At 37.2% G+C, this 25,547-nt stretch overlaps 1 protein-coding gene across 12 annotated transcripts in view; it reads left to right on the top strand.

The window, feature by feature from the left end:
• The window catches only part of ROBO2 (roundabout guidance receptor 2), a 556,155-nt gene that overhangs the window by 119,457 nt on the left and 411,151 nt on the right, over positions 1-25,547 (top strand). The gene's annotated exons all lie outside the window — the stretch shown is intronic.

Genomic DNA, 25,547 nt, shown 5'->3' with positions numbered 1-25,547 from the left:
ATTAAAAAGCAAAATATAGATTTATCAGAGATTACAGATTTGTGTTTGTGTGCCTTTCACCTCAAACATAGTGTGGGTTATACTTTCTACGATGATTATTCTAATAGTAAATGTGAAAGACACGTATTTCAATGTCTTTTATAGAAAACTTATTTCCTAAATAAGCAGAAATGTGCTTCCTCAGTGGTTAGGAAAAGCCTTTTACATATGGTAGCATTTTATACGAAGGAGACTAAAAATTTTCAAAATTTTTGACACTTACTTGAAAAAATATGGGCACAGTTATTGTCTATAAAGCTTGTTTTTGAACATACTTTTCTTTTTATACAAACTGTGAAGCTATTGAGTGAATGCATTCATGCTGTTTTATTTTCATGATGAGATAGTTTCATTGGGTAAATGAATTAGATTCTTTAGCCATTTATATTACTGAAATATATTTATGTCTTAAATATATCCCCAAAAGTTGAAGATGTTGATACAATGAAGATAAGAAAGTCAAGTTATTTCTTACCTTAGTTATTTCATTCTATAAACTGATGTATGTAATATAGTTCAGTAATTAGGATAAAACTGTTCAGAATATCTTGGGCCATCCGTGCAGTTTAGATGTGGACAGTTGCCAACATGTGGTACAGAAAATTATATTTGAACTACAGTTTTAGTACTGCTACTTCAAGTTAGATACTGAGCATGTAATTACTGCATTCTTGGCGTGTAATTACACAGGAGTTACAGTTTATGTTGACCTTGAGAAATACTGATACTGTAATTTTAAACTAAAACTTGAATGTGAAATTGTGTGGCGATTTTGAATGACTTATAATGTGATTTTGGTCTCTCAAAGAATAATTTATTACTGTGATAAATACCCCAATTTCCTATGGAACTAAAGTATGTGAAGTGTTGGTAAGACAGCCTTTCTGAGTGAATGGTTAACTGGCTACACAGATAGGTAGAAGGAGTATCCATGGTGGGAGAAGCTGCTAATTACAACCCTCTCCCCCTGTAAGCTTCAGGGCCTGCGGTTCCCAGAAAGATTGAGCCAATGGAGCATGACTGCATAGGGCACCTGGTCCCAGGGGCTTTCAGTTGTTTAAGTGTTGAGAAAAAGCACATTATGACCCCGATAATAATTATGTCTTTGAAATTGAATTTCTGTATTTGCAACACAAAGTTCCGTCTTCCATAAAATGTAACCTTAGCACCATTTTTATAATGCTTTATTTGCATATGGTACCGAGACTACTTAAATATAGGCTTCATTTGACGATGGTGCTACTATTTTTTATTTTTATCTATTTTATTATTAAACCCGCAACCTCGGTATGTGCCCTGACAGGGAATCGAACCTGCAGCTTTCTGGTGTTTGGGACCATGTTTCAACCCGCTGAGCTACCCAGCCAGGGTGGTGTCACTATTTTTAATTTAATAATAATATTATATGTTTCCAGTGATCACTCTTCAAGCAATGTTTCAACTCTTTATTCAGGACAAATGTGTATACACTGTCTTCAGTTGATATTAAAAGTAAGGTTAAAAGATTATAAATCATTTTCCATTTTAGAGTAGTACACCGTCTTCATATACTTTTGCATGACATGATAAAAGTAGCATAACTGAACTTTTAAAATTTAGATAATGATTTTATTGCAATTTGTTTTCAGAAATATAGCCCAAAGATTCTATTTTTGACTTCTCTTAAGATACCAGAATTAGAAATTAAATGTGAAAGTTAATGAGTCTGCTTTCATTTTCGTCCATGTGTTATCTGAATATACATTTTCTTCTCTTTGTCTCTCTAATGGCAGTCAGGAATCATTGTTTCCCTTATTTTGTTCTACCTCCTTTCTCTTCTGTCCTGCCCCATTCTCTGCTCTCATGTTTCTTTATAGAAACATGTAGTTCTCTTTCTGGACAAGAGTATTCCATATAATTGTCAAATTAGTAACTTCATCCAAATTATATGTAAAGTCATGGTCTGAAAATAGTGCAGGAACAGAACTTCTCTATTGCAAATGCAATGATACCAATAGTAATGTGTTTAAAAAATAATATTTTTCTAAAAAAGATGTAGATATAACTCAACACTTCTCAAATTCAGTGTGTAAAATCTTGAGTTTGTTAAGCTCACCAAATTTTAACTTGGGACACTTATAAACTATTTTAAGTCATAGCTCTTCAGTATTATAAAAAATAGGACATATAGCAGAAAAGCATTCTCTGTAAAACATGAGAGCTGCAAAAGAAAAAAACAAACGAGCTTAAGAATGAATTTTATGTGCATACCAGTAATAACAACATTATATATATTTATACTATATTTTCACAGCTTAAGTTTTGAAATAGTTGGGAGCTTTAAATATATAATTCCGATTGGAGATTGGAAGATGGATTTTAAAATAACACATGGCTTAACTATTGACCTTCACATTTAGATGTCCTCCATACAGGGAAAGAGTATAAAAGTATTGTGTAAGGAAAAAAGCTACCATTGTCTTCTACACTTAATTAAAATAACTTTCAAACAGATAAACAACAGTGTTTCCATAGGCAGGATCCAAGAACTTCCATCTTACAGATGCCAAGTTTAGTGTCTTAATGAATTCTTGAAACATTGCTAATGGAAACAGCGTACACCTGCCTGTGTGTCACTTTCTCCCTGATTAAGAGCCATATGGTATAGAACGTTTAAAGCAATCTCCTTTCTATATGAGCTAAATAACTTTTACTTTATAAACAATATGTGTTACCCTTTTCTTCTATTAAAACTACAAAGGTTTTAAAGCAGTAGGCTAGAAGAACTGTGTGTGTGTTGGCACTAGAGGTGGGAGATACTCAAAATCCTCAGTCAGGATATGAGAGTATTTAGAGATTTCTGTAAAGTTGGTGTTACAAATTTTGTTTCTTTTGAATCTATACAACAGTTTTACATTTCCCAATGTCAATGATCTCCATTAGTTTTGAAAATGTATATAATTTAGATATTCTTCTTGCCATCTGAACATGCTTTAGGAATAAAGAGCCCCAAATAGATTTTACAGATGTTCCTTTACGTTATATGAATCATTCGCACATATTTGTGAATGAGAGTTAATCACTGCTGTAAGGGAAATACGTAGATGATTCAGCCAATGGTACTGCCAATTATTAAACTGTTAACTTACAGAGATTTCAACAATCCTATGACATACACCATGTTCTGGGCCACTCATTTCACAAGGCTGTATATTTCAAAACCCCTTAATCACAGAGATCAGCTATGCTTGCTGGCATCTTCTTAGGGCCCTCCTGCTATTTTCTTTTATAGGCCCCAGTCATTTCATGTTATAGCACTCACTACAATTTGAAATCATACCTGCATGTTCATTTGTTTACTTTCTGTTTTCTCAACTTGACTGACAATTTTGTTTTTGTCACCAGCTTACATCTAATACTTAGACATGGTCAGGGTGCAGAATAACAGCTCAAGGATCCTGTGTCCGATCTGCGTGGTTTATAATAGTTCAACTAAATACTTACTGTTACTTAAAAGAAATCATCTATGTTTTAAACTTATTTCTGGCATAGCCAACAATGGACAGATAGCTAGACAGACAGATAAAATATTTATATGCACATAGAGTTCTCTTCTTATGATGTAACATATTTGAATCGACCATATACTTTGGCAGTTCCACACTGCACAGAAAAAGTGTGATAAAAAGGGTCCACTGTAATACAGAAACATATAGATAAAATGGCACTTGGATGTCAGTATCCTGGTTGTACCACACTTCAGCAGGATGTGATCACGGTGGAAACTAGGTAAAGGTACATGGCAGCTCTCTTGCCATTTCTTATAGCTGCCTATGAACCTACAATTACCTTAGATAACACGTTTAATAAAAAATGGTATGTGGCACTTGTGTAATAATTTCACCAGGTATAGAAAGTGAATAATATGATAGCTTTTTATTATTTTATTTTTATTAATTTATTAATGAAAAACACAACCACCCTTTTTACTATTACTTTGGCAACTGGGGGCATTCTATGTCCATAACTTGCACATTTGAAGAATTGGGCTAGGCTGGGAGAAATTTTAAAAATGAGTGATGTTTGTTAATATATCCATTTTCCATATTGTCTGTTTCCTAGATTTTTATAAATTTTAATTGAATTATAATATCTGTACAGGAAAGTTAAAAGAAATTATAAGTATTCATCCTGAAGTATTTTTACAAGCTAAGCACATCTTTGTAACCAGCACCCAAATTAAAAAATAGGGCTGGAAGAGATTATTCAAAGAATTTATATGCATATATGCATAGCTCATGGACAAACAATGGTATGGGGAAGGCTTGGGCAGGGGGCAGGAGCAGGAGTGGGGTAGAGAGGGCCAACGGGGGAAAAAAGGGGCATCTGTAATACTTCCAACAATAAAGATTAAACCTATTAAAAATAAATAAATAGTAGACTAACTCTGTCCTGACTTCTCACTCCATATATTGATTATATCCACTTATATCTTCACTTTTCAATGGGCAGAAACGTTTAAAGAGTAGTGTACAAGCAATCATTACTCTTCATCTAAATGCAACATTTGTTAATAATGTATCACAATCTTTTTTCATACACATAGCATTTGAAAGCTACTTGCAGATGATTACACTTTGCCCTTTTTTAATTTTTCATTTTATTTACTTTATTTTTATTTTTTAATTTTTTTATTATTATTATTTTTAAAAAATATATCTTTATTGATTTCAGAGAGAGGAAAGGAGAGGGCGAGAGAGAGGGAAACATCAATGATGAGAGGGTCATTGATCAAGCCCACAACTAGGCATGTGCCCTGACCGGGAATCGAACCCTGGTTGCCTAGATCCTAGGTCAATGCTCAACCGCTGGGCCACGCCCGGCCGGGCTATTTTTTATTTTTTAAATGTATCTTTATTGTTCAAAGTATTACAGATATTCCCTTTTTTCCCCTAGTGAGCCCTCTCCACCCCACATTGCCACCCCCTCTCTCTGCCCCAAACCTTCACCACACTGTTGTTTGTGTCCGTGAGTTATGCATATATACATATAAGTTCTTTGGTTAATCTCTTTCTTCCCCACCCTTCCCTCTGAGATCCCTCAGTCTGTTCCATGCTTCTATACTTCTGGACCTATTTTGTTCATCAGTTTATTTTGTTCATTAAATTCCACATATGAGTGAGATTATGTGATATTTGTCTTTCTCTGACTGGTTTATTTCACTTAGCATAATAATCTCTAGGTCTCCCCATGCTGTCTCATAAGGTAAGGGGACCTTCTTTTTTCACAGCTGCATAGTATTCCATGGTGTAAATGTCCCACAGCTTTTCATTGGCTCATCTACTGATGGGCACTTGGTCTGTTTCCACATCTTAACTATTGTAAATAATGCTGCTATGAACGTAGGGGTGCATATATTCTTTCTGATTGGTGTTTTGGGATTTTTAGGATATATTCCTAGAAGTGGGATCACTGGGTCAAGGGGTTAATTTACAAGATATATAAGGAACTCATACAACTTAACAAAAGGAAGACAAACAATCCAATTAAAAAATGGGCAAAGGACCTAAATAGACACTTCTCCAAAAGGACATAAAGATGGCCAAGAGACATATGAAAATATGCTCAATGTCACTATTCATCAGAGAGATGCAAATTAAAAGGACAAGGAGATACGAGCTCATACCTGCCAGAATGGCTCCATCAACATAGCAACAAACAAGTGCTGGCGAGGGTGTGGAGAAAGGGGAACCCTAGTACACTCCTGGTGGGAATGCAGACTGGTGCAGCCACTATGGAAAACAGTATGGAGTTTCCTCAAAAAATTAAAAGTGGAACTTTACTTTTTTTTTTTTTACCATCTTAACATTTTAAAAATATTTAATTTTTATTTACAGTTAACATACCATATTATATTAGTTTCAGGTGTACAACCCAGTGATTAGATATTAAGTAATTTACTAAGTGATCATCCTGACACCATACATAGTTATTACTATATTCCCTATGTTGTAATTACATCCTAGTGACTATTCTGTAACTACCAATTTGTACTTCTAAATCCCTTTGTTCCTGGAGAATTAAAAGTCCCTGTCACACCCAGCCGGTGTGGCTCAGCGGTTGAGCATTGACCTATGATCCAGGCAATCACGGTTTGATTCCTGTTCAGGGCACATGACCTGATTCGGGCTCCGTTCCCAGTGGGGGGCATGCAGGAGGCAGCTGACCAATGACTCTCTCATCATGGATGTTTCTATCTTGCTGTCTCTTTCTCCCTTCCTTTCTCTGAAGTCAATAAAAGATATATTTTTTTTAAAAAGCCCCTGTGACCCTTGGGAGCAAGATTTTTGCAGTATGTTTAGAAAATGAATTTTCTAAGATTCCCTTGGGAGATTGAGATTTGGAAAAAGGCTTTATTTGTGTGAAGTTACATTTTTAAAGTTCCAGAGTCCCCTGTCCCTTAAGCCAGTCCTGAAAGAGGCTCAGCTGAGGTACCAACAGAACCAAAATCAAGGCCAGTGTCCAGAGCCTCCATTCCATGTTGCATCCGGTGGTTCACCATCCAGGCTAACCAAAGTCCACTAGTCCATTGTGGAGTCCCACAAGGCTATGAGCCACATGGACACAGGGGCACTCATGCCTTGCTACATGAAAGCCAGGAACCAGGCGCACCAGAGGGAGTGTAAAAACGAAGGGAATGAGTTTATTTGGAAGTTTAAATGTTCAGGTTTTGCATGCTTGCAATGGCCACACCTATTCTGGTGACTTGCTTCCAGGTGTGATTGACTGGCAAGCACCTTCCCATGCACCTTACTGGGCATGCATCTATCTTGTCTTCCCTTTTCTCCTTTCCTGTGAAACAATAACCAGGTTATTACAACAGCATCACCTTTACCTTTTTCACCCATCCTCCATCCCCCAACCCTCTCCCATCTGGCAACCTTTAAAATGTTCTCTATACCCATAAGTCTGTTTCTCTTCTCCTTGTTTTTTTTATTTTGTGTTATTAATTCAATTGTTGATAGATATGTATTTATTGCCATTTTATTCATATTTTTATATATTTTTTCTTTTAAAATACGTCTTTATTGATTTCAGAAAGAGAAAGGGAGAGGGAGAGAGAGAGATAGAAACGTCAGTGATGAGAGGGTCATTGATCAGCTGCCTCCTGCAGCCCTCCTACTGGGATTTGTGCCTGCAACCTGACATGTGCCCTGACCGGAATCGAACTGCAGTCTCCTGGATCATAGGTCCATGCTCAACTGCTGAGCCAGGCTCTTCTCTTCTTAAAGAAGACCTTTTAACATTTCTTGTAATACTGGTTTGGTGGTGGTGAACTTTAACTTTTTCTTGCCTGGGATGCTTTTTATGTGTTCTTTGATTCTAAATGATAACTTTGCTGGCTAGAGTAGTCTTGGTCATAGGTTCTTGCATTTCATCACTTTGAATTTTTTTGCCAATTTCTTCTGGCCTGCAAAGTTTCTGTTGCAAAATCGGCTGACAGTCTTATGAGAGCTCCCTGGTAGATAGCTAACTGCTTTTTCTCTTGCTGCTTTGAAGATTCTCTCTTTGTCTTTAACATTTGGCATTTTCATTATGATGTGTCTTTGTTTGGGCCTCTTGGGGTTCACCTTGTTTGGAACTTTCTGAGCTTCCTGGACTTGCATGTCTAATTTCTTCACCAGGTTAAGTTTTCCATCATTATTTTAAAAATAGGTTTTCAATATTTTGCTCTTTCTCTTCTTCTTCTGGCATCTCCATGATGCAAATGTTGGTATTCTTGAAATTGTCACAGAGGCTCCTTATACAATCCTAATAATTTTATATTCTTTGTTTTTAAATGTTTTGAGTGGGCGTTTTCTGCTTCCTGATATCTTCTTAATCTCTGATTTGATTCACTGCATCAGCTACTCCATTGTTGATTCCCTATAATGTATTCTTCATTTCAGTTCATTTTTCTTTATTTCTGACAGGTTCTTTTTAATGTTTTCTCTCTTTGTTTTTATTATTTCTTACCTCTTTGTTGAAGTTCTCAGTAAGTTCATCTACTATTCTCCTGTGTTCATTAAGCATCCTTATAATCAGTGTTTTAAGCTCTGCATCTACTAGATTGCTTGTCTCCATTTTGTTTAGCTCTTTTTCTGGAGTTTTGTTCTGTTCTTTCATTTGGGACATGTTTCTTTGTCTCCTCATTTTGGCAGCCTCCTTGGGTTTTTTTGTATGTATTATGTAGAGCAGCTATGTCTCTTGGGCTTGTTAGAGTGACCTTATGTAGTATGTGTTCTGTAGGGTCCAGTGGCACAACCTCCCTGATTAGTCTGTCTGGGCACTATAGGTGTCCCTCCCCCCACACCCCACCCGTGTGTACTGTGTACACCTCCTGTTATAGTGGAACCTTGATTACTATTGGCATGTCACTGGGAGGGATTTACCCTTATGCTGACTGCCTGCAAGGACTGGCTGTGACCGCTGTGGAGGATCAGCTATGCAGGGCCTCAGCCCACAGAGCAGGCCTTACCTCAGTGGAGCTCTGTTGCACACTGAGTCTGCCCCTTGAGTGTGTCACTTGTGGAGGTGGTTGGGTGGTTCCTCAATGTGGTCTGAATCTGTCCACCAGGTGTACTGTCTATGGGGCCTCCTGGCAGGTGCAGGCCAAGGTCAGCCACCACCTTTTTTCTGTCTGAGTCCACCTTGTATTGAGTTTGTAGATGCCCAGGAGAGGCCAAGCTGCAAACCTAGATTGACTTCTGGTAGTTCTGGGCCTGGGGCCACATAAAAAGAGTTACAGGCCACACCAAGGCCAGATGCTGCTTGTTTGAGAGATTTTAGGAAAGTCTGAAGCATGAACCAAGACAAGTGATTCATATGGAAAAGCCAATGGAAACAGCTTGGGTGGGCCCAAAAGTTGGGAGGGGTGGGGTCTCAGGGAATCGCCAGAGCAGGGCTGATGGTGTTAGCCAGACTGTTGGAGACTCAGATACAGCATCCACCTGCTGGCTCTGTGGGGGGAGGGCTCAGAAAAGGAACAGTGGGCTCTACCAGCATTTCTCTGGGAGAAAGCTGTCCCTCTGGGAGAAAGCTATCTCACCCTGATGGTAGATATTTCCGTTCCTTCCTGTATGTCCCTGAGGTCTTTTGAGCTGCTGCCCTAGTGTGGAAACTCAGAGCAAGTGAGGCTGGGTAAGTCCTTTAAGAGGAACTACTTGGGACTCCAGACACCCTCCATTTCCCTCAGGACACTCACCACTGGGATTTACAGCCAAAAGTTTTGAGGATGTCTCTTCCTGGCACGGAACCCTGTGTGGGTTGCCTGTTGTGGGGACTGGGACTATTCGGGGGACTTCTGTTCAGCTTTCAGTTGATTCTGAATGATGGTTGTTCTGTAGTTTAGTTGTAAGTTTGTTGTGGTTGTGGGAGGATGCAAGTACCACATTTACCTACTCCACCATCTTGAGCTGTAGCTCGACACTTTACCCTTAATTATCCCAGCATGTATCTCCTAGGAACAAGAACATTCTCTGTATAATTTCAATAAAATTTCACACTCATAAAATTAAATATTGATACAATACCATTATTTAATAAGTTGTTTATATTCAATATCCCCAGTTCCAATTATATTCATTATAATTTTATTTTGACAGGAGATCCAATTCAGGATCATGCATTGTTTTTAAATATTATATCCCTTTAATCTCTCTTTTTTTATTTGGAAAGAGTTTTACTGTATTTTTTTGTCTTAGCACAGAAGATTTTAAGAAGTCCAGGCAAGTTGTTCTATGTAAAGATGTCTCATGCATATTTATGTCTTCCAGAAAAATCTACCAATTTGGACACATTACCATATATGACATTTTAAAAATTATTTCATTGGTGAAGTTTAGCATCTGGCCCCTCTTAGGTAATAAACAGGTGATCTGGTGATAAGTTGATTGGACTTCCAGGGAGAAATACCTGTGTCTCAGCGCTGTTCCAAAGTGCATGAATTTTGGCAAGCCAACACAACTTTAGATGTTAAATTTATCATCCTTGGAATTAATTCATTGGATTCCCTTGTGTTGTAAAAATTGTATTATGTTTATTTAAACATTATGTTTGAATGATAGTGTGTTTGAAACTGATATTATTACCATAAAATAAAAAATTATATCAGTACTTCATCATCTACTCCTTTGGGTAGAATAGCAATTAGTCCTACAGTCACAAGAGTGTTATGCTTGATTACCAAAGAATTTCAGAACATTATGGTTTGAATTTATACTATAACAATTCTATACAAATTGTCTAATTTAAACTTCCAAGCTATTTTTGAAGAGCTAGCTGGCCTCCCTGCTAAGTACACTCTCTTTGCCGTATTCTTCACAGCATACTTGGGAACTTTTCTTTTTGCCCTAAATTCCAAGCAGAAGAAGGGCTACTGGAGTGGCTGCTAAATTTATATATGTATTATTTTGCTATGTACTTAATTTCATAAATATATAAATGTTTTTCTGTACTCTTCAAAAGTCATTTAATTTTCTGTGTAATATTAGGCTTTAGGATAGTACAGTAGATAAAATTTCAAAACCACACACATTTTCTCTTGTGAAGTACATTAGCATTGTTACAAAAGTGGATACTTTAAAAAAATCTGCTATAGTAGCCCTTGGATCCTCACACTTGTGTCATATTTTTATGGACAGTCCTATGCCACTTGCATCAGAATTATTGGGAAATGGAACCTTCTCTCTAATTGTCTGCCAGTAGGGGCGACATGCTATTTCTCTGCTGCATTAACTTTTTTGTTCCCTGTAAGACATTAACATGACAGAACTCTGAGCTTGTAAATGTGGGACTTGTCTTCATCTTGATCAGATAAATGAAATTTGTAATTCAAATCAGAAAAGGTAATGAACTTAAAGCAGAGCCTGGAAAAGTGTTGTAGTGTGCCAATTTGGTACTCATAAGGTTGATCCTAAACACCATGCCCATTTAGGTATTGATCATGTTGGTTTAATAAAGCTGAGGGCGCAGTGAACCCCTCAGTGGCAGGCATCCCATCGTTCTGCCAGGGTCTCCTCAACCACCAACCTTCCCAGCGTCTTACTTAACATCCAGCCTGCCCCAAATACACAGTAAATTTAATGGCAGAATGGCTGTGTAACAAGTAAGGGTTTGGTTCTTCTTGTTAGTCTCAGTCTTAAGAAATCTTATTATAAAGGAGAACATCACGGCCATGCACAGTTAGAAAGAATGTCATTATGCAATGTGTTTATGTGTGTTTTTAAAGGGAGTTAACTGTCCTCCATGGGGAGTATTCATCTACTTAATTACATTTGTAAAGTTATAACCTTAAAATCTAGCAGGAAAAGTAGAAAATATTAAGTGTGGTTTAAAATTTTTCTCAGTTTTCTCATTTCTTTCGCCCTGGAGACCCAGACAGTGGAGCTCCTGGACCTCGCTCCGTCTTTGCCACTTACCCCCAGAGTATTATAGTCACATTACATTATACTATTTAATTCTATCTGCTTGTCCTCTCATTAGAATGTCACATCTTTATAGCAGATGCCGTCCATTTCATTTTTTGTCCAAGCACATAGTAAGTATATAAGCAGTAGTAGGGAACATGAAACAGACAGCATGGCCCCTCGACCAGGCAACGGCTTAAGGTTTGAATGAACAGATCAGTGCAGTTTCGCCTTCCGGAGGCTGTCTTTGCTTCCTGCCACACACACTGACACCTCGAGAGGACCGAATTGGGGCAGCACTGGACACACTTGCGTGTCTTCACCTTCTCTCCTCTATGGGAATGCTTCTCCCCAGGTTTAGATCACCCTGGTTTTGTGCTAAGGTTGTTTTTGTCTTCACGTGCCAACAGGAAAATGGGGAGCACTAGTGCTTCTATTTCCAGTGTTCAGGGGAGAAAGCTGAGCACAGAAAAAAGATTTTTCTGCCTCATTTTGTATAAAAGTTTGGTTGTGTCTATGTAACATTCAGATTCCAGCTTCTAAAAAATGTGACTATATAAAATATGTTTGTTGAGCTGATGAATGAGTCATTAGGATAAGTTACAGGTAAAATTTTTTTAACACTCTATTAGTTTAAAAACTTCACTTGGATTTTTTAAAGATGTTCATAAGGGGATGTTTTAAGCAGTTATGACTAAAATAACCCTCTGTTTCATTTTTTGTCTTTAAGTTTGTCAAGCTTTAATAAACCTTTATCATTAGGTACCACGCAGAAGCTCTAAATTAAAGTGAATCAAAAAGATATAATAAGACTCCTGACTTGCCAACTTTTTTGTAAATTAGATTTACTAAGTATCAGAACTGGATTTAGATTCCCCAGAAGAGTGTTTCCATGAATGTTAATAAATATTTCATATGATAAATAGAATTCAAGAGTATATAGTTGGAATCTTGTGGCTGTTTTGTCTGTAAATTATTTTGCTCTCTGTAAGTCAATCCTACTCATTTGCACTATGTCAGTGAAAACTTCTCTGTGTATCTATGACTGAGAGCTTGAACTAGAAACCTGCTTCAGTAATAACTGCCTTGATGTTTGCCTTTTTTTCCTTTTATTTTAAAGATAACAGTCACGCCCAGAGGGTGGTTCATGAGTTCAGTGTTCCAAAAGGTTGGAGATTACAGTGGAAACAGACACAGTTGCCCACAGAGGGAGGGGAGTTGAGCAGGAGCCTTCCCACTGAGGTCCTGCTGGGGGCTCTAGGGGTGGGGTGGGATCTGATGGTGATGGGCTCCCCTTGACTGGTCCCTTCCTTTGTACCTGACTCCAGTGCAAAAATAGAGCAGCACATCACGCTCCCAGATGACACCAGGGAAGCTTCATAAATCAGCAAGTGAGTGTTCCAGAATGGTCCTGCATCCACTGCCTTCCCTTCAGAGCTGGCACCTGTGACCTTCTAAAGAGTGTGCATTCTCTGTCACTGTAACTGAATCCTGCCTTTTCTTTATCCGCTCTCTCTCATATCCTGCAGCAGAGGTATTAGCCTGGTGGCTGCCCATATACTGTGAAATCAGTCATTATGAACTAAGTCATTTTTTTATTTATGCCTAAAACCTTGGAATTTGCATGTAGTTGTTGGGTACCCAGTGAAAAATAGTCCACAGTGTGTTTCTTTTGCAAAAGAAGGTCAGCATGTACATGTATGAACATAGACCAAATTACATGGATTTGTAATCACTGATAAAGTATTGCACTTAGCCCTGGCCAGTTTGGCTCAGTGATTAGAGCGTTGGCCCCTGGACTGAAGGGCCCGGGTTGGATTCCCACCAAGGTCATGTACCTAGGTTTCAGGCTCCATCCTGGGCCCTGGTTGGGGCTTGTGTGGGAGGCAACCGATCAATGTGTCTCTCTCACATCTACGTTTCTCTCTTTCTCTCTCTCTCCCTCCCTTCCACTTTCTCTGAAAAAGCAGTGGAAAAAAATATCCTCTGGTAAGGATTAAAACTAATTATGTGTGTGTGTGTGAGTGTGTGTGTGTGTATATATATATATATATATATATATATATATATATATATAATGTGCCTGTTCATTATATATATGTAATAAGAATCCTTAAGAATCTGTGAGTTAGGAACAGGGCTTTGAACATAGCCAGACAGTCAGTGACCATTGCCATTAAGTAACTATTAGTTGTTTTTATTTAAAATATGTGTCTTCTCTGTGATACACCTATCAGTTTAGTTGAAGGCCATGCCCGAATCACCTGTATGTTAACTGGTGTCCTAATATGATTTATATGTAAGTCGCATTATAGAATCCCTTAGCTTTAGAGAAGAGTTATGGAAAATTTTTCTAAAAATTATCCAACCAAAAGGTTGGTCATCAGTGTTTCATTTAGATTGATTTATGAGCAAAAGGGGGAAGTATGGATGAAAAAGGGCCACATACTAACCCTGACAAGATCAGGGGAGGCCTGGATGGTGGGCCTTACAAACTTAGAGACCTAAAGTAACCACAAAGGATGGTCTGAAATGAAAACTTTTCTAACCAAAAGTGAGTCATGGCCAGTAGTTTAGTCCGAGGCTAGAATCTTCCCTGACAAATGTCAATCTTTACCTTAACTCAGACTGTCTGTTGTCTTTTTGTGTCTACAGTGACATACCTCTGGAATGCCAGGGTAATTTCCTTTTTCCAGAGCCCTCAGGGCACAATCAGTGCTCCAGAGCACAGACCACAGCACCCCTCATTGTTATTAACTATCCTGTACCCACCAATGTGAAAGACGTATGTGCTTATTCACTTTACTTTTTATCCAATCCCAGAGTTTTCCCACTTTGTTTTCTCCGGGCTCCCTCCTCTATCACCAGTGGACTTCATGTAACCCCTTCATACCTCCTCCTTTGATTATAATATATAAAATGAGATGCAAAACTGCCATTCTTTGGAACATTTTCTCAATCCATTGAGATTTTGTTTCCTGGCAATTGTCATCAGTTTGGCTCACATACACTCATAAAAATAGAAATAAAAATACAAATTTGCAAGCCACAAATCTACACGAGCAGAAATTTATGTCTCTTCAATGTTTGCTTATTGATGACATTAAAAATAAAATATTCAATACACAATGGGGATTTTTCTACTCCCTCCCAAATGAATGTGTTAAATCTTATTTTTAACTCTAGTGAAGCAGACAAGGACCACAAGGTGTTTGTAATTGGGGGTATTAAGTGCAAAATACAAGTGGAGGGTCCTTAAAAGGGACAGAAAAAGTCACTTTTCTATTGATTGGACTGTGGTGGGATAAATGTGTGGCTTCTGCCCTTAATGGAAGCTGATTGTTCGGGGATGTGCCAGCGAACTGGTCGATTCTTGAGCTGTTGTTTACTGGGAAGGACAATATCAATTTTCCAGAGGGGTGATTGGTGGGATGTCAAGGCTGTCACCCTGTTCTCTTCTTCGTCACCGACAGACAGCCCAGTGACAATTACCAGTGATGGGACATTGCCTGCATTGGCATATACACTAGAGGATATAACTGGCAAACGAGAAAAAAGGGGAAAGACTCCTGTAAAAAAGATATAATCAGCCGTTGTCAGGACTGGTTACATATATGATGTCTGAATAAAGCCACAGGACGTTGCCTTTACTGCCGATCTAACGCAGAGCCTGCTTCTTCGTGCTTAGAAGAGTACTCTTAGGACGTTTTTAGGGGTAACCTTAATTGTTGGCATGTTTTCTATTGGAGATTTAATGCCAGAACACAAATATTTTATCTCACTTATTTTTTTCAAATTAAAATAGGCTTTGGAGATTTCAGTTGGGCTTGAAAGTTGATTTATTACATTTTATAGAATTGGATACATTTGTAGTATGTTTCCTCCGGAGCTAAGATAACTTTTGTGACTTTTTCCTCTTGGGCTCATGTTACTGGCCAAAGTCCAAGTGCACAGCTAATGAACTGCATTGAAAACATATCAGAATGAGACACTAAATTCCATCATTATGACAGAAGTGCACCATTTAAATTGTGATATACGTTCTGTGTACACTTGTGCATGTCTACCAGATTTTCTATAAAAGTTTATCTTCCAATCTCATGTTTTCCATTTCTTTCTATTCTGTTGTTTAATAATGTCAAATATGTTTAAAGAAAAAAAGCAGAATTTCCAATGCCGACCTTCAGTTATAGGGAAACTAATGCCTAAATTAGTCAGACCACCTGGAGCCTCAGAATTGTCAGTTAGCTGTATCTCTTTCTCAGCAAGATACTTTTCTTTGTGTTAATTCATAAATGTCATTTTAAAATTAATTACATTCAGCTTAATCATTTCATAGATTCACTATACAATATCCTGCTGGGATTTTATTGCAAAACTCTATAGTGAGGATAGTTTTACATGGTCAAATTTAACATGTATTTGTTTTTTAGAAATTAGATATCTTCCTCTCCTTCAGGTTTTCTGGGCATCAAAGTGAAATATACATGTGCATTCATAGGTAAAATATTTTTATGTGGTTCTCAACAGGAGGAACAGACTGGGAATGCATTCTAGGCTTATACTCAATTATCTCACAATGGTTGCTTTCCACAGAATTGGTCATTCTAGAGATGAAAATAATTGGATGTACAATGTCTGGTTTTCTACTATCTATGTGCCATTTGTGACTTATATCAGGTGTACTCTTTTGTAAGAAATATTTTCTTAAATACCATATGTGATTTTTGAAGGAATATGTTTTATTATAGAATTTGGCAAACATTAAAAATTGCAAATAATGAAATAAAAATCACCTATTGAGAGGAAAAATTAACATTTTCATATCTTTCTTTTGAGCTTTTGTCTTAAGATTTTAAGTCTTTGTGTCCTTTTGAAGTGTTTTTGGTGAGGCTGTTTTTGAGTTTGGTAAATATATAGGCAAGTCTGTGATTTTGGTGGTGTTCTTTTATCTTAAATAAATAGGTTATATTATACTACCAAGTGATTACATATGGAGGTTATTTCTGATCGGCTTGTAAGATACCCTACAAAAATTATCATCAATTTCCTACCATAAACCGCAGGCTAATTGATTTTCCATTGCACTCATTAAAAATAGATACTTAGCTTTTCAGAAGATTGTTTCAGAAAACCAAGGCAGGCCCAGGTCCTCTGGGAGGCCATCAACTGACCATTCTATCAGCCTAGAATCGTGGCCCTCCTACTTGTCAGAGCTGAAGTATTTATCCCAGTTCCCAGCAGATAAACATTTGCAAGGCAAATAATAAATTAGCCATTAATCAGAAGAATGTTTGCATTGATGAACTCTGAATGGAGTGGAGATGTCAGGTAGATAGACAAGGTAAATCAACAAGGCGGAATCAATCCTCAGGAAGAGCCACCCATATTTAGAAAACATTGGTCCATGCATTTAAAGCCTTCAGAAGTTTAAAACATTTTGTAAGGGAAGAAAAGCTATTTAGAAAAAGATACAGGTGGATTTTAAAAACAAGTAGCGTATTAACAATTCCTATATATTAAAACCTCCAGTGTAATATATCACTTAGAAGTTTGATTTGAAAAATGACTGTCAAATATTTACTTTGAAAAGCATTATGTATCCTAACATTTTATTTTTTCAAACAGGAGAGCTCTATGTTTCATAAAAAGTTCCTATGTCATTGTTCATTTTTCAGATTAACAGTTAGGTAAGAATTCTGTTTTAAAATTCAGAAGTGACTGATATTTTAGTGCTTTTTATTCTTTTCTGCCTTGTTTGCGCCTTCACATGCAAACATGTGATGGAAAGACTCAGATTTGGAGTCTGAGAACCTTTGCTTGGCCACATAATAGTCATATGATCTTGGGTATGTTACTTAACATTTTATGATCTTCAGTTTCCTTATTTGTAAAATAAGGATAACAATGTCCATCCCGAAGAGTATTCTTAAGTGATGAAATAATGAAACACACACACACAATATATATGTATTGAACCTAACATAGGCCTACCACTGTTATTTTTTTTTTACGTAGAAGATGTGTGTATGTTATATACATTTATTTTAAAGCATTATTTGTATTTAACAATTGAAAACATATAACTTGTTAGACATGCATAGTTTATTTCTGGAAGTTATTATATCTAGAGGGATTAAATGGCCCAGTGTTAAGGAGGCAATATTATCTCCCCTAATTCTCTTGAGGTTAGAAAGTACAATTTTTGTTTGCTTAGAATTGACCATAAGGGAAATTGCTCTTGATTTCAAACACCTTCCATCTAGCACATTGTCTTCTCTCCGTGATATCCAATGCCTTAGGCAACCTAAAAGTTAACATGTGTAATACCGTATATCTTGGACTTTCCACATGTTTGTTAAACATTTATTTACCCAAAAGTAAAAGAAAGAATGAAGGTAAATGGAATAACTATAATCCTCAGCACTGCCTTTCTAACTCTTCACTTCTCAGTCCACTCACGTTTTTTTCTTAGGAGTAGAATTCTGTCCCAAGTTAGGTTTCCTAGACCAGGCGGTTTATAAAGTAGCAATACCTTTAAGCAAGATATTAACTGGGTCATGGGTGTCTCATCCTCATGGCTTTGCTTCACCAAGAAAATCCTAATCATAATTTTGAAGACTTGCAGTGTTGATTAGCATTGCCTCAAATATAGGGACCAATTAAAATGTTTTGAAATTTTAGAATATATAAATTACTTTGCAGAGGAAAGTAATTTCTTTATCCAATCCTGAAACTGTTAGATTAACCCCCACTAATAGATTTAATTTGCAAAGCGTTCAAACCAACACATTTCAACTTGATCTTCAATACTATTTCCTGGGGTTTTCATTTATTAGTTTTTTATTTATTCCTGTGGATCTTCCCTCCTCCCATTCCACCTTTATATTTTAATCTTAGAGAATAACTTTAACCTGAATTTCATAGAGAAATATGGAGTTAAATATTATTTCTGTTCCCCTCTTATTTAACTCAAGATTTCTTCAAATCTTTATTCATCTTTTTCTCTTTGGTTGCCTTTTTGATACTCATTCTAAGACTAACATATCAAGTTTTGTTTATGGTTTTCATTTACTCTCATTCTATATCCAAGAAATATCCAGTCTTTCTGCTTCATTTTTTATAGACCCTTTCTTAAAATAGAAACATACCCAACTTGCCTCCATCCCAAGCACATAACAATAGAGATTAGTACAAAAATCTTATAGGATTTCATAAACAAAAGAATTACACTAACTTTTAGAAATTAAGAAGGCTTCATAAGACAGTGGCATTTGAAGATATCCTTAAATACTAATATTTTAAAGCTTACCGTAGCATAAATACTCTGATTGTCATTATGAAGTCATTTTATTTTATTTTATTTTATTTATTTATTTTTTAATTTTATTTTTGTTTGAAATATTACAGATGTCCCTTTTTCTCCCCAATGACCTGTTCCACCCCGTCCCACCCCCCTCCCCAGTCCCTCTTCCCACCATTGTCCGTGTCCTTGGGTTGTGTATATATGCATATAAATTCTTTGTTTACTCTCTCCCCTCCACCTACCTGCCCTCCTCCATCCCTCTGACATTTGTCAGTCTGATCCATGCTTCCATGTCATTGAATCTATTCTGTTCATCAGTTTATTAAGTTCTTTTGATTCCACATATAAGCGAGATCATGTGATGTTTGTCTTTCTCTGCCTGGCTTATTTTGCTTAGTCTGATTTTGTTGAAGGCATTTTAAAAAATAGGACTCACTTTTAATAGCTGACTTAAAATGAGTCACGTAATTTTCTTGATGGCTTGAATTTACAACTCATATATTTTTCATAGCAACCCTGTGAGATAAGTTCTATTACTTTTCCCATTCCACAGGTGTGGAGACTGAGTCAGTAGAGTAAATGACTTGCCTGAGGTCACGCACCCAGTAATAACTGTTAGAGCCAAGGCGTGGACTTCCTTTGCCTTAGAGGCTTCCACCTGGTCCAGGTTCTTGTCTTGGCCCAAGAAGGAATTGGAGAGCTTGACAGAAAGATTTAGCGAAGCACAGTAAATTGATTAAAGAGACAGTACGTCCTGGAGAAGTGAGAGCAGGTGACCTCCGAGAAGGGGATGCGAGGATGGGGTCTGAGTGGAAGGTTTTTATTAAGTGTGGTTGGGGGGGTTGTGGAATAGGGTGGTCCTCAGCTTCTCACACTGGTGGGGTGCCTGCTGTCACTGTTTGTCCTGGCCCCTCCTCTCTAGATAGGGGTGGTTTTTTGTTTTGTTTTGGTTTTGGGCTCTCAGTGATAGGAAACTGGGAGAGGGGAAGTGGGGGAGCAGGTGGCCAGTGGAGGAGTGGAGGTCACGCCTTAGATGCTCCCGAGAAGAGATAAAAGGACAGGGGTAGAGCTTGAGGCCTCCATTCCCTGTTCTAACTTTCCTGCCTCGGGACTTGACATACTAACTCCAAGGCTGTTAGCCCTGTAAGACTTCCAGATCTGTCTTCAGAATTAGTTATCCCTTTGTCTGTGGAGCGTCTAAAGGCAAGTAACGTGAGATAGGGCCAGAAATGTAGATTGTAACTATATTGTAGAGGTTCTTAAATTCTAGACGGAAGAATTCAGACTTTCTTTAATTAGTGCAAAATGAGGAGTAATTAAAGGTTTTTAACATTAAGTGACAGTATGGGAACTACACGTTAGCAAACTTAGGATGGATTGAAGCAGAAAACATTGACTAAATGGATAATCATTTGGAAGCTACTGCAGCAGCGTGGGTGAGAAACCATGAGACCTAAGACAGGAGGGAAAAGAGCTACATTTGTGAGAGTGGCTAAGTAGAGTTTATAGGATTTGCAAGATGGAATAGTCATGGACCTTAAAGGCAATGGTGGAGAGAGAGATGACTCCAAGATTTTAAATCCATGACTGAGAAGTTAGAGAAACCATGAATGAAAACTGGAAAAACAAGAGGAAAACCTGAATTGGGTTATACCTCACTTAGTACATATTAAGTTTAACATTTTAATGGGTAATGCAGAGAATGTTTCAGAAATGCCACCCTAAAAGTAGGGAGAAAAGTCAGAGGCAGACATACAATTTTCAACTAAAGGATGTTGAAACCATTTGAGTAGGTGGAATCATTAAGAATGAAAAACAGAAAAAATGAGAGAGAGAGAGAAGGCTGAGGAACTAGGCTGGTGGCACACACGTTAAGGTGGCAGTTGCAGGAACAGGCGGAGGAACCAGGAAAGGAGAACTTCCAAAAGGTTGGATGAGAGCTGGAATTCGGGGCATCAAACAACTACAAAAAAAGGGAGTTCCCAAATTTCCTACACTTCAGAGCTACGTGAGAAAAAGGGTGTTTACTTCAGCCAAGGCCTGTGAAGAAGGCTTCCTGATGGTGCTCGCTCCTGAGGACCGAGCAGCAGGCGCCCATTGCCCGCTGCAGACGGACGAGCCGGTGCAAACAGCAGCCAAGCAAATGCCAGCGTGATGCTCATGGGGACGGGCGTCCATCTGAGGGCCGTCAGGGTTACGTGGAAGAGAGAATGATTTTATACTATTTCATAAACGCACAATCTCTAACGTAAATTTTAAGGCTCTTAATTGATTTTTTGAGTAAATGTTCAAATGTATTTAAAATTATTATGGAAGTCAACAGGCAAAGCTGACTTGGTATACAACATTTACCTTATACACTCATTCTAGAAGCCTGCATTATTATAAAGCAGGACTGCAGTGCACTTTGCTGTTTTCTTCATTTTATGAGCTTACTCCTCTTTACCACTGCTGTCAGATACTTGTGGTTCTCACTAAATTCACACATTTAAATTGGAAAGAAAACTTAGATTAACCAAAATAAGCTGTTTCTTATTTTTTAAGAATAAATTGCTTTATGCTAAAACTGAATCCCTCAGGTCTGCTCCAGAGGTCAGAGCTTTGGTCCAAAAATTATGTGACATCTTATTTTGGTAAACTGTTGTTTAATTTTATTGTGTAAGACTTCTGAGTTTGAGAATGAGAAGCTGACCAAAGCCAGGAAGTAAAAATGCAAACTTTTTATGCTGCATGTGTAGAACAGAAACAAGAAAATTGTTAGGATCCTTAGTCAAAAAGCATAACTTTTAAATTTTTGTTAAGTAATCTATAGATCATTTGTATTGTGAATTCATTAAATTTTTGGCTAAACTAATATAGAAAATACACAAAAGTAATCCAACAGATATCAAAAGGGATGTTAATTAGAACCTTTGCATATTCGTTTACCTCCCCTTCATTTTGTATTGAGATTTGGGGTATAGCTCATTAATTAGAATTGAAAAAAATATAAAAATGAAGCCAAAATATTTTCAATTTTGCATCTTAACAAAATTTTAAGTCACAAATCTCTCAAGATTTTGTTTTACGTTGTTAATCTGGACAGACAAGTATGAAACATGTTCTTCATCTTATCCTTTTGTTCTAAGAACCTGTCGGTATTAGCACCAAATTATATAGTTATATTTTATATATCTTTTTATGAAGAGTTCATATTACCTGACTGTTGATGGCAGTTTTTATTCTAGGCTTTTATTTTTCTGATTAATTGCTTATATTAAAAATTCATTTATATTCAATAGGGAAAAAGAGATAAATGTTACATACCCTACAAAGACCATGGTTGAAATGACAAATAATTTTTTTATGTTTTCCAGTGAATTAACACAAATGGCCCTTCCACTCATAAATATATATGTATATGTGCAAAAGCGGAGTTGTGTTTACCATTCCATACTTCTGGCAGGCACTCCTTTGATGTTTTCTCATTCGTTTATGCAGCTAATATATATTGAGCATCTACAATGTACCTGGTAGTGCTGTAGGCTTGGGAACAGAGAAGTAGATAACAGAGGCAAAGATTTGTCCTCATAGAGTTTCCATGTAAAAGAGATAGATAGAATATTACCTATAAATAAGATTTAACATTAGGTAGGGAGTAGAGACAACGTAAAATAAGTTAGAGGTTAGAAAATGCCATTGTGGTTGGGGCACTACGTAGGGTGGGACCCAGGGAGAGGGCAGTGGGAGAAGCCTGGCCTTGCAGATACCTGCTGCTTGCTTTTACAGTAATGTTTAATCCACTTTTATCTTTCCTCTCCACTGATCATTTTGTTTTGTGGAGCTGGAGCTCCCAGCACACAGATTAGGATGTGATTTCAGAAAAATCTCAGAGCTCTGCCTTGTAGGCCTATATGTTGATACCTAGATGGTTGGTTTGATGCTTTTGGAGGAAAAGTTTCTTTTCAATGAGTTTGCCCTCAACTCATGCTAATTAGCATGGATATAAAAACTCCAAAACCTGCTGTACACAAAACTCACACTCACAAACCGATTCAGTGCTTCGGCTTCATTTAAAGGCACCCCCTTTATTAACCCACTGAGGATATATGCTCAAGAGAACCAGCGAAGAGGAAATTTAAAATATCTATGGCACTAACACTTCAAATAAGTACTATTTTTGTTCTTTGAACTAATCTTATAACCTCCTCAATGTATATAAAATTATTTGTGGTCCATTATATATATAAAAACCCCAGTTTGACTGTTTTCTTAGATACACTTTTTAGACATAGCTATCTTTCTTTTTTTCAGTACTTTGAACCTACCTAGTGTAACAGCAAATTTAATCTTTTTTCAACATGCCAAATTTGAGTTTGTACAGAAATACTTGCTTTGTTCTCTCTACTCCCACTCTTGTGTAGACACCACACTGATGCTTGAGTGCAGATGACTTGCCATCAATGCAGATGACTTGGGTATCTACCAGTGGTTCCAAACAATGCATTGTGGTATCCTTAGTGTATTTTGTTAAACTTTTTTTTCTTTTAAATATATCTTGATTGATTTCATCGAGGAAGGGAGAGCGAGAGAGATAGAAACATCAATGATGAGAGAGTCATTGATCGGCTGCCTCCTGCACGCCCCCAACTGGGGACTAGGCCCCCAACCCGGGCATGTGCCCTGACCGAGGATCGAACCGCAGTCTCCTGGATCCTAGGCTGATACTCAACCGCTGAGCCACGCCCGGCTGGGCCTTAGTGTATTTTAGGTACATACTGACTTATCACAGTGTGTGGCAACTTACTATATGTACTCCTTTTATTCTTAAATTATTCTCATTATTACTAGCTATCCAACATTCCTTAGGAAAACTGAACATGACAGCCTTTTTTTAAACTGCCTTTTGCATAAAGAAACTTCAGAGAGCTTTCATATCTAGTAACAGCCTTTATATGTAGTTTGTCAGTGTCCTTTCTATCCTTAACATTAGGCTTCAAAACTCTAGGCCCCTTGCTAATAACTCTTCAGTTCTCAGGAGATTGAATTACTTTAGGCAAGTATTCTTAATAAATGTGCAAAGAAAAAAGTTAAATTAAGTAGGAGATTCATGTACATATCTCCTTTTCAGTTACTTTTCCTACATTGCCATGAAAACATTTTTTCCTTTCCCATAATGTTTGGATGTGTGTAAATGTGTATATACACACACACACACACACACACACACACACACACACACACACACACACACACATATGTATTTAACAAGATTTATGGTTGGGAACAAATAATGTGCTAGATTTTAAAAATTGTAAATATTTTATGTGAAGGTATTAGGAGCAAGAAGAATATTAAATCATACATTGCGAGCAGGAAAAAAGGTCACACTTTAAATTTGTGCAGTATTAAGGTAAAAAAAAGAGAATAGTATTAAAAAGAATGGGTTGTGCTCTTTTCTGTTGGTATCCATACCCAGTCTATTTTTTTAACTTGTACATAAACATATAACCTTAAATCTTCCATAAACTAAGTTCATGTAGCTTTCCATAAAAACATAAATGAACAAACAGAAAACAGAAAAAAGATTGCAGATATTAAGGAAATATGTACGTATGTGGCTGTGAGAAAGGATCTTGAACAACTGCTCAGGTTGGTTAAATTGTCTCTTAACAAGTTGCTGTGCTGGGTGTACTCTGTTAAGGAGATACTTTTCATGAACCGGAGCCCATTAGTAATTAGATAAGGAAAACTGACAGCCACAGTGAGTTAGTGGCTCCCGTGGAATGACAGGTATTGACGGAACCCTGGCTGCGTTTGAGCTGGTGAGGGAGTCGATAAAAGCTTCAGCGCCTGTTTGGAGGACCACTGCCAGCAGTGCTTTAATTTGCCGCCTGGAAAAGAGCCACAGACATTCTTCCCCCATGTTTAGTGTTGATGAGATGAGATCTAACACTTACATTTAATCTTCTGTTTACCACGAAAAACACTTGTAAGTGGTAGATGTGCCACAGAGAGGAAATTAAACAGGGGAGCATATCTTGTATGATCTCCATGGTGCAGCCCAACTTTAGAAAAGTAAACCTCCTTTGAATCAACGAACCAAGTGTGGAAGGAAAAGTTTAACAACGACAACAAAAATCAATTGAAAACAAAAATTTTAAATGATTTTGGGGAAGAGATAAAAAGTAGAAAATGTTTCTAAAGTATCTATGGGAAACCTTTCTTTATACATTTTTCCATATACCACCTCAGTTGATTAAAAGAAAATGTAGTTAAAAGGAAATGTTATGAAATTTAAAACACTTAGAGATGTATTATCTCTATGAAAGCAAATTCTTCAATGATTCCCAATATTTTTGAAACTTGTTAGATAACAAGTATATTATGAAGAGAGAAAGAGAAGTTTTATGATAAAATATTAATGTATACTTTTATATGGGATTTTTTTTTTTTGGCCCATAATATCCACACATAAAAATTCACAAAAACACCTATATTTTGATACTGAACTTTATAGAGCTTTCAAGTAAAATGATCATTGATAAAGCATTACTTCTGGTTCAGATTCTACTGGGTTGCATTTAACTTGCCATCAGCACTCAACAGACACCATTATAAAATTCACACTTACTGGCTCTGGCTGGGTAGTTCAGCTGGTTAGAGCGTTGTACTGATACGCCAAGATTGAGGGTTTGTTCCTCGGTCAGGGCACATACAATAATCAACCAAAGGATGCATAAATAAGTGGAGCAACAAGTGAATGTTTTTCTCTTTCACTCTCTGTCTCCCTCCCT

The sequence above is a fragment of the Miniopterus schreibersii genome (genome assembly GCF_964146895.1).
Source record: "Miniopterus schreibersii genome assembly, chromosome: 5".
NCBI lineage: Eukaryota > Metazoa > Chordata > Mammalia > Chiroptera > Miniopteridae > Miniopterus > Miniopterus schreibersii.
This window is presented reverse-complemented; position numbering and strand designations above follow the sequence as displayed.